This window comes from Ambystoma mexicanum, chromosome 13, assembly GCF_040938575.1.
Source record: "Ambystoma mexicanum isolate Mex_15411 chromosome 13, UKY_AmexF1_1, whole genome shotgun sequence".
Lineage (NCBI taxonomy): Eukaryota > Metazoa > Chordata > Amphibia > Caudata > Ambystomatidae > Ambystoma > Ambystoma mexicanum.
Genome location: NC_090938.1, coordinates 274,244,678 through 274,254,556, shown reverse-complemented (window position 1 = coordinate 274,254,556; position 9,879 = coordinate 274,244,678).

Below are 9,879 nucleotides of genomic sequence, written 5' to 3'. Positions count from 1 at the left end.
CCTTGTCACAGGTTGAAACTAAGTACATTGAATGTGAAAAAGCACTACTAACCACTGTCTGGGTGTTACAACATTTCTGTCCTATAGTTCAAGGGAAAAGAGGAATTATTGAAACAATTCATCAGCCTCTGCAGTTTCTGCACAGTAAGAAAATTAGATCAGGGAATTTGGTGGAGTCCAGAATTACGTCCTGGACATTGGCACTTCAGGGATTTCCTGTGGAAGTAAGATGTGGTCAAAATAAGAAGAGCGCGGTTGCCCAAGGGCTAGCAGATTTGCATGATTATGCAGCAGAATGTGCATCTGAGGCCACGGAAATAGAATCAAGTTTGAATTAATTTGTACAATCCCCAGACAAGGCGTTCAATGAAGAAGTATGTAGGGATTTACCAACTGTGTATGTAGATGGTTACCATGTGGAAAATAACACAGAACAAGAGCTTGTGGCAGGGATAGGAAATATCTGGTTTAAATGTGACAACATTCCAAGAGTAAGCATGAGGTTTGGGCCCAGAAGTAGGCAGGTAGCAGAATTGACCGCTATTTACAAAGCAGTCGCTACCGCAGTAGAAAACCAACTCAAAGAGATAGTGTTAGTAACTGATACTGATTATGCACAAAATAGTTTTGTAGAATATTTACCTGGCTGGAAGGTAGAAGGCATGATCATCTATAACAAAAAAACACTCAAACATGGCAAGATGATTCAAGCCATAAATAAACTTGTGTCAGAAAAGGATGTGATAATACATTGGAGAAAAATCCATGGCCATTTGAAGATGCTAGGTGAGGACAAAGAGGGGAATGACAAGGCGAATCAGTTAGCCAAAATTGGAGCTGTGATGGGAGAGTTGTTTCTTATTTAACACCTGCTTGGTGAAATACAGGTAGATGCGATAACACGCTCCAAATGTCCAAAAGCAGTGGAGAAGCCTTTGGTGCAATGGAGTTTTGATACCCCAGATCACGACCTGGTCAAAGCGCAAAAGAAAGACCTGGTTTTAGACATATAGTAAGATCATTGTTTTGTTCTCCCCTGTTCCCCTCCCTTGCCTTGTCGCGCTGTGAAACACTTGTATACGTGCATTATATAAATAAAATATCAATTCAATTCAATTCAAATCAATTCAATTCAATCATCTGTTAGATGCAGAGCAAAATCCTCTGACTAGAGAATATTGTAAAGGGAAAGGGGAGTTGAGGGTATTGCTAAAAAAACAAATAGAAAATTAGGTTACAAGATGAACTGATTGTTAGAGAATCTTTGACAGGTCAAATACAATGGGTAGTGTCCTTGTCATTTCAGGGATTTATGTTACATCATGCCCATGATGCTATAACTTCAGGAAACAGCGATTCACAGAAAACTTTGACATTTTAAAAGATTATGCTTATTGGCCATACATGTCCCAAGATGTTGAACTATACACCAGAAGGTGTCTAATATGTGCACGATTTCAACCTGCTTTACCTACTCATAGAGCACCATTAATGAAAAGGGGTTTGACACTCCCATGGTTTGATTTGCAAATCGACTATGTTAGGCCTGTAAAAAGATCAGCAAGAGGAAACCAATATATGTTAACAGTAGTTTGTTTAATGTCCAAATGGGTGGAGTGCATTCCAGCCCCGGAATGCAGTGCGCAAACGGCGGCCATGTTACATGTAAATCATATTTTCTCAAGATTTTGTCTACCCCAAAGGACAGAGTCCGACTGGGGAAGTCATTTCACTAGTGCATTGATGACAAAGATATGGCAGATTCTGGGTGTGAAGAAAAAATACACATTTCGTTCCGGCCTTCCTCTTCAGGGGGAGTGGAATGGTATAACAGATCAATAGTGGATATGTTAAAGAAATTTGTGGCCGAAGCAGGTTCTAGTTGGGACCTTGGGCTTCCATTGGAATTAATGGCCATTAGGTCGACTCCTTCTAAATCAACAAATCTCAGCCCTCATGAAATATTGACAGGAAGAAAAATGGTGTTGCCACAGCATTTACTTTACAAGACAAATGAGCAGGTCCTTGTAAATGCTTCCACAATTCACAAATATGTGGAAGAGTTGAGGAAGCACTTACAACATGCGTTTGCATTTGTGCGGTGGAATTTTGAAAATACCGCTGACAGGGCAACACATTTTATGATAGGAAGACATCTGCAAAAGAGTACGAGCTAGGAAATCAGGTGTACAAGCTTAACTTTGGAAAGGGAAGACATACAAACTAAACATGTCTTGCAGCGTGAATAGGGCCACATAAAGTTACAGACGAGATCTCGACCGTAGCATATAAAATAGCTAAAAAGGAAGGTGAGTTGACAGTGGAGCAGTTTGTCCATATTAATCAGATACAACCTTTCCACCCAAAACATGAGGTGAAGCAACTTGAGCAAGTTGAGGCTAGTTAAAAAATAATAATAATAATGAGTGCAAAATGGAAGGTTGCCCTAGCCAGCGGGTTGATGTAAATATTACTGGTACAAGGAAAGTGCTATGGGGTTCTGGTATAAAGGTACATTGTGGGGAGGGGTGTATATATATATTTTTTAATATCACATTTTATTGGATTTTTAATACTACAATACAAAAACATACATTACACAAACATGTAACTTTGCATACAGACAATGAGGTAGCACAATTGGACCAGGAATATGTATATTGGATGCTTCCAAGCTGGTCATATTCAACGAATGTCAGGTCAGGATACTTCTCCCTGAGGTGTTGGCAGGCTTGTACATCAGTGTCTGTTGGTTCAGTCTATACGTACATTACGCAATTTGTTCCCATTTTCCCCATATCTTATCTGCTTTGCCCGGGCAGCCTCTTGCTTGATAGACACGGCGCTCCATTAGGATGCAAGCGTCCAGGTCTGATGTCCATTGGTCATATTGGGGAGTGGATTCTGAACCCCATAGCTGCGCAATGTTTCTTTTGGCAATGCCTGTGGACGTTGAAAACGGAAGCTTTGCAAAGCGAGACATTTCCCCTTCCTCTGCAATTCCCAGGAGAAGGAGTTTAGGATCATTTGGAATTGGTCGGCACATGACTCTCGAGAGTCTCTCACTGCATCTTCTCCAAAAGTTTTGTATCTTTGTGCATTGCCATAGGATGTGGTAGAAGGTCCCTTCTTCGTGTTTGCATCGTAGACACTTGGAATCGGTTGTCTTAACCCAGTTGTATAGTGCTACTCGGGGATAGTATATTCCATGAAGTATTTTCAGCTGTATAAGCCGGATTCTAGCAGAGATTGCAGTTTTTCTAGGATACATCAGGGTTGAGATCCAGTCCTCAGGTAGTATCGGGCCCACATCTCTTTCCCATTTCAGCTTTAGGCACGACAGTTCTTTCGTAGCAAAAGAGGAGATAACATTGTACATGGTGGATGTAACCTTGGATTTCACACTATCTATGACTATATTTCTTTCTATGGGCTTGCATTCTGGCATATCTAACAGTTGGGCCCTTTGTTTGGTGAGTGCATGATATAGTTGACCATAGTGGTAACTCTCAGTGACAGGTAGATTGTATGTGGCCGAAGTCTCGGCAAACGGAATGATTTGGTTATCTGCATATATTTGCTGAATGGTTTGTATTTTGGCTGCCTCCCTGTTTGGCCATTTGGGGAGTTTACTAAGTCCCACAAGGTCGGCATTATTCCAAATGGGCTGGACTGGGGTGATTGTATTGTCCCAACCGATATGTTTATGTGCTTCTCTCCAAATTTGGGCTGTGTGCGATGCTATTGTGCCTTCAGGGGAGTGGCTCTTTATGTTGTAGAGGCTTTCTATCGGGGACAGGTCGTGTCTTGCTTCTATTTCGGCCCATATGTGTGGGAATTCTGGGTTACCGTGTAGTATGTCATTTACCGTCGCCATCTGGGTCGCCCAGTAATAGGTTTGGATATTCGGGAATCCTATACCCCCTTCCCACACTAAGCGTTGAAGGGTCTTCAGAGCTATCCGTGAATGTTTCCCAGTCCATAGTAGTTTGCCTGTGATTCTGTCTATTTTATGGAACTCTGCTGCTGGGATGTGGAGGGGGGCGTTTTGTAGGATATACAAGAATCGGGGTAGGGCAAGCTTTTGAAAAGCGCTGCTCTGCCCAGTAGTGTTAATGGCAGTGCTTCCCAGTGGGTCACGTCTTGTACGAATCTCTTAACTAATGGATGGTTTTGGGTCAAAGAGCTATGTAGCCTGTTTGTGATCTGGATGCCTAAGTATCGAAACTGTTTGATCTCGATTTGGAAATCGGAAAGAGCACTGATTTGGACCAGTTCACTCTGAGGCCACTGAAGGTTCTGTAGTCTATCAGAATTTGCGTGACTATGGGACAGGAGATCGCTGGTTCGCATAGGTACATTAGGAGATCGTCTGCATAGAGAGATACCTTATCTTCCCAATCTGAATTCCAGCGGAATCCAGTCCATGTCGTTGTGTCTCTCAGGATGACTGCTCGTGGTTCCATAATCAATGCGAACAGCATTGCTGAGAGCGAGCAGCCCTGCCTAGTTCCCTTCCCCAATTGGATGTTACGAGAGGACCACCCATTCACCCTCACTTCTGCCAACGGGATGTTGTATAGAAGCTGGACCCATTTTATGAATGGCTCGCCAAATTTCATTTTCCCCATAATTGCCCACAGAGCCTCCCAGCAGACTCAGTCAAAGGCTTTTTTGAAATCTATGGCCAACAGCGTCAGTGATTGTTGTATGGCAGGTGCTCTCTCCAGTGCTAGATGCAGCCTGCGGATGTTCATCCTCGTGGATCTTTGAGGAATAAAGCCGCATTGGTCCAGATGGACCAGTGTTATGATAATTGTTTGGAGTTTGTTAGCTAGTATTTTCGCTAGTATTTTGGGTTCGCTGTTAATTAAGGATATGGGTCTGTAGGAGCTACATTCATCCGGGGGTTTGCCTTTTTTGGGAATCACTATGATTGTGGCCTTGCGTAGGTCTGGTGGGAGCCTGCCCATTTCTAGGGAATGTTCAAACATGTCAAGTAGGTGGGTAGATACATCTAGGCGTTTTAACTTTTTCCATGTGTCTAATGGGAAACCATTAGGTCCTGGGGTCTTGCCTACTTGGAGCTGGGTGATGGCTGCTGATATTTCGTCCTCAGTTATTTTAATATCTAACATGTTGGCTTGGTCTATTGTGAGTGTGGGAAGGTCGACTCCATCCAGTATGGTACTGTTCGCTATAACATTAGGGGGTTTGTAAAGCTCTTCGTAGAAGTCAGCAAAACAGCTTGCTATCTCTGCGTCGGAGGAGACTGTTTCTGCGTTAGTGTTCTTAACGCTTTTCACCTGTTGGTGTCCTTCATCATGTCTTTCCAACCACGCAAGCAGTTTGCCAGCTTTTTCACCAGTTTCATATAGTCGAGCCTTCATAGCACCATGCGCTTTTTGGGCACAGTCCAGGGATAGGTTGTGCAGTTTCTTCTGTGCTAGTATTAAGGCTCTGTTTGTCGCCGGAGTGTCGCTAGCAATATGTTCTGATTCTCTGACTTTAACTAGTTTCTCGGCCTCTACAATCTGTTCACGGTGAACCTTTTTTTTTGCGGTTGTCCACGAGAGGATTTCGCCCCTTAGGACCGGTTTGTATGCCTCCCATAATATTCCAGGGTCATTGACCGATCCTATGTTAAGTTCGAAGTAGTTGGAGGTGACTGTCTCCAGCTTCTCCTGTAGGTCCGGGAATCCCAGGTAGAAGGAGTTAAACCGCCATGTGGGAGGAGGACGCGGTCTTTCTGTTTCTAGTAACAGTGGGGAGTGGTCAGAGATTCCCCGTGGAAGGAAGGACGCGCCACATGCTTTGTGCATAAGTCTATTCTGGACATCGAGGCATGCACTCCTGAGTGGAAGGAATGTTCGCGCGTGTCACTGTGAAGCTCCCGCCATGTATCTCTCAGCCCCAGTGCAGACGCAAAGGCGGCTAGTTTGGTGGTGGTCACTGGGTTTCTTGCTCTCATGTGCATACGGTCCAGGGTGTTTTCCATTACTTCATTGAAGTCGCCGCCTATCACCCATGTGTTAGCCGTGTTTGCGGCCAGGATTGGGGTAATGTCTGTTAGCAGGGCATTTAGGAGAGATGGTGGGGGAGTATATTGCCATAATCGCAAGGGTTTGGTTCCAGAGCGTTGCTTGTATTTGTACATATCGTCCAGCTCTGTCCTGCGTTATGTGCGAGATCTCTACTGGAAGCCTTTTATGAACCAATATTAGCACCCCTCTTGCCCCCATGGAGAAGCCTGCGTGTATCGCTGTGCGATAGTTGGATTTTTTGAAGAGATTACAGATCGTTCCTGCAAGATGCGTTTCGGTTAGGAGTACTATGTCCGGTGAGTGCCGGTTTATATATTGCAGTACCACTCTTCTTTTAATGCACGATCCTAGCCCATTCACATTCCACGTCATGGGCTGTAGGCGTCTATTAGTTGAACCAGCGTCAGGAATCATCGGTTGTCTGGATATTGGATTTACAGATGCATTTCATAGGGCGTGAGTGTTTCAAGGTTATTAGGATATGGGATAACTTATTGACCTCCTTGTCCGTCGTGCTTGAAGCGCCATTGCATGCTGAACATTGAATGAGAACATTGCCCCCAACTCCCCGCTCCCTATACTCCAACCCCAACTGAAGCATCTGTCGTCCCTTCATGAACTTGAAAACAGTTAAACTTTAGTTCGCATGTGCCCGCCCCGTGCCAACTGGACTTGCAGTTTGCGTGTAGAGTCCGGAGCTAGGCAGTGTAGCACCCTTGTTTGTTGCTATGAGTTCGTATCCTTGTGAGGGGGGGGCCAACTGCTAAGCTGGCCGCCAGCCATAGTATGCTTTGTGATTTATGTTTTGGTTCGAAGCTTGGGCTCATTTGATTTTTCGTACTATGGTTCCATTGGTTTGAATGTTATTAGATCTTGTTTATTCATTTCCCTGATGCAGCATTCTTTCTTGTTGCTGTTGTTGAGGCTCTATGTCTGGTGGGCGCTCAGGATGTGGTCTGTTGCGTTCTCCTCTCTTCTTTCCCACGGTGCTCCAGTTGCCTTCTATATGTCTTTCAGCCCAATTCCACGCCTCCTTAGGATCTGTGAAGTGCACCGTCGTGACTTTATGGAAAATTTTGAGTTGGGCAGGAAAGATCAGCCCGTATTTGGCTCCCATTGATTGCAGGCGTTTTTTGAGAGGGTCAAAGGATTGGCGCGCTTTCTTAACTTCCCTGGTGAAGTCAGGGAAGAAGGCGATTTTAGATCCGTTGTATGTGACAGCCCCTTTTGATCTTGCCAGCTGTAGCACAGTATCTCTGTCCCTATTGTTTTGGAATCTTGCTATGACTGTGCGCGGTGGTGCACCCGGTGTGACCTTACCAGTCGGGATACAGTGAGCCCGCTCGATGGAGAAGAACCTGGAAAAGGATTCCGCATTGTATGTATTTGCAAGCCAAGAAATAGTTCCATGCATGCCCCTTCAGCCTTCTCCGGGAGACCGAGTATGCAAATGTTGTTACGTCTGGATCTGCCTTCACTGTCATCCACTCTTGCTTCCAGGATTTTAATACGTTCTAGCATGCCAGACATGTGGCGATTGACCCCACGTAGGTTGTCTTCAGTCTTCGAGATGCGTGCTTCGGCCTCCCCAGTGCGGGAGGTTAGTTTTTGAAGGTCGTGTCGCAGTAGAGACACATCAGCACCGATACTGTCCATCTTCTTTTTCATTGATGTTCTGGAGCTGGCTATGGCACTCATCACATCCCTGAGGGAGATGTCATCTGCAACACAGTCGGTTACCAGTGACGTCGACCATTCCGGTGAGCGAGCCATTGGCGTAGTCGCATATTGCTCTATTCTGCTTTTCTTGTTTTCCTGGGCATATCCTTCCCCATTTTGCCACTCGTTTTTGTAGTGTCGGAGAATTATACTCTGCGTGCATGGAGGGGGGGTTGGCGACAGAGCAGGTAGGCAAGTATTTCCTTGAGTCCTGGGGGTGATATACACTGGGTCATGAAGTGGCGAGGACGGCGGCCACGTGGAGCTGTTTAAAATGGACCTTTGTTGTTCCGCCTCCACATTGTGTCAGGAGTGTCCACCCACTGTGAGGTTCTGTGTGGGATTACACCTGCCGAGGATTTGCACTTCCGTATGTGTTGTTTGTTGTGATCACCTTGCTTGGTTCACGAGTACTGTGCAGTTCCTCTTTTCTCCCCGTCCCTCTGGCTGCAGATAGGCACCTCTGGTGAGTTGTTGCTTATGGCGGTGGGTTTATTGGGGCTTAAGCCTCACATATGGAGTTGTGGTAATGTGCTCCCAGTGGACCTGGGGTTCGTTCATGCACTCCACTGCAGAGGCGTGGCAGCTTCAGTTGCTGTGATGTGTTTAGACTCTTGGTAGCTACAGTTTGTTTAGGATAAGTCATGCGTCTGAATGTGTGGTCGCTGGCTCTGCAGTTAGGTTGGGTGGTTGATGAGACCTGTCTGGCAGTACTGTAGGTAGCGTTGGTTGATCCTTTTAGTACTCATGCACATCGTACTGCTGTATATTTGAGTTGTTGGGTTGTTGGAGGTGTGTCGGGTATACACGTTCACCTTTCATTGTCTTATGTCCCCAGTGCAGGGGAGTGAGAAGGGCCCATCCCCTGCCTTCCACCTCCAGTGGTGTACGTTCTTTGTTGTGCGCCCTGAGCTGCACAGTGTCCTCTTACAGTCTTTGGTGTGTATGGTGGGGCCACAGGGGTTGCAATGTGTCGTTGGGGAATAGGCAGAATTTCCGCCCTCTCTGCCCCCACCACTCCACTCCCTGTGTCTCCCTCTCCTTACCGCTACTCTTTGGCCCTCACGTGCAGTCAGGTAGGTGTAGAGTCACTGCTTTGTGGGTCTAGCAGGCGCTCTACGCTGAGCGGAGCGCCCGTGACTACATTGTGGGTCCTGGTGGCCTGACAGCGTTGTGGCTTTGTCTCGGAAGCGGGCTATGGCGGTTCCCCAATCTCACACACCTCCACGGAGGTAATGCCTGCTGGCCCGCTTGAGCCCCCCAAGATTCAGGATTCCGATTTGATTTAGGAGCGCTTACCACTTGGGTACCTCTGTTTGTTAATGCCGCAGTGCAGCGGAGGGGAAGATCACCCGCACCCAGCTGTTTGCGTGGGCGGGAGGGCCCCAGCAGAGCCGCGCGACCGCTCCGACACACGGAGAGTGAGCAGGCGATGGCGGAGGTAGTGGTCTCCCAGCACCCACGCCCACACCAGTCCAGAGTCCACACACACGACTCGCCGCTCGCCGTCTCGCTGGTGATGCAGTCCTCACTCTCAGGGCGAGCTCCACGCAGTTGCGCGGCGTCCTCGGCTTAGTTGTTGTAAACGGAGGCCATTTTGGTTGTCTTACGCGGCATGAGCCCGCTTGTTTCAGGCGACGTAGCTGGGGATCCTGGCACCGATTCCAGTCCGAAGTCAGACAGGCGAGTGCAGCATCTGTTCTTGCGTCGCTGAAGCAGTTTCAATCTTCTCCGATTTGTGATTACATCAGGATATCTACAGGATCTGGCTGGCGGCACAGGAGCGATGCAAGATCACGTCCGCATCATACGTCTGCTCGCCACGCCCCCCAGGGGTGTATATTTTTGAAATTGTTGTGATTGCATGGCATGTTATATCTCTGATTTGAATGTTAATAACAATAGATATATGTTCAGGTGCTCCAGAGTGGCATGCTGTTTTAATAACTTGCATTAAATGATGATAATGAAATTAATTTCAGATGCTCCAGTGGAAGTGGGAATGAAAATTAATTGATTTCCTCATCAGCGCCGGATCCTTGGAGTGCTGCACCCCTGGAGGATGCTACTGGATCAGAGTCCACGGGAAAGCCCGCGGGACCGAAGAAAAGGGGTG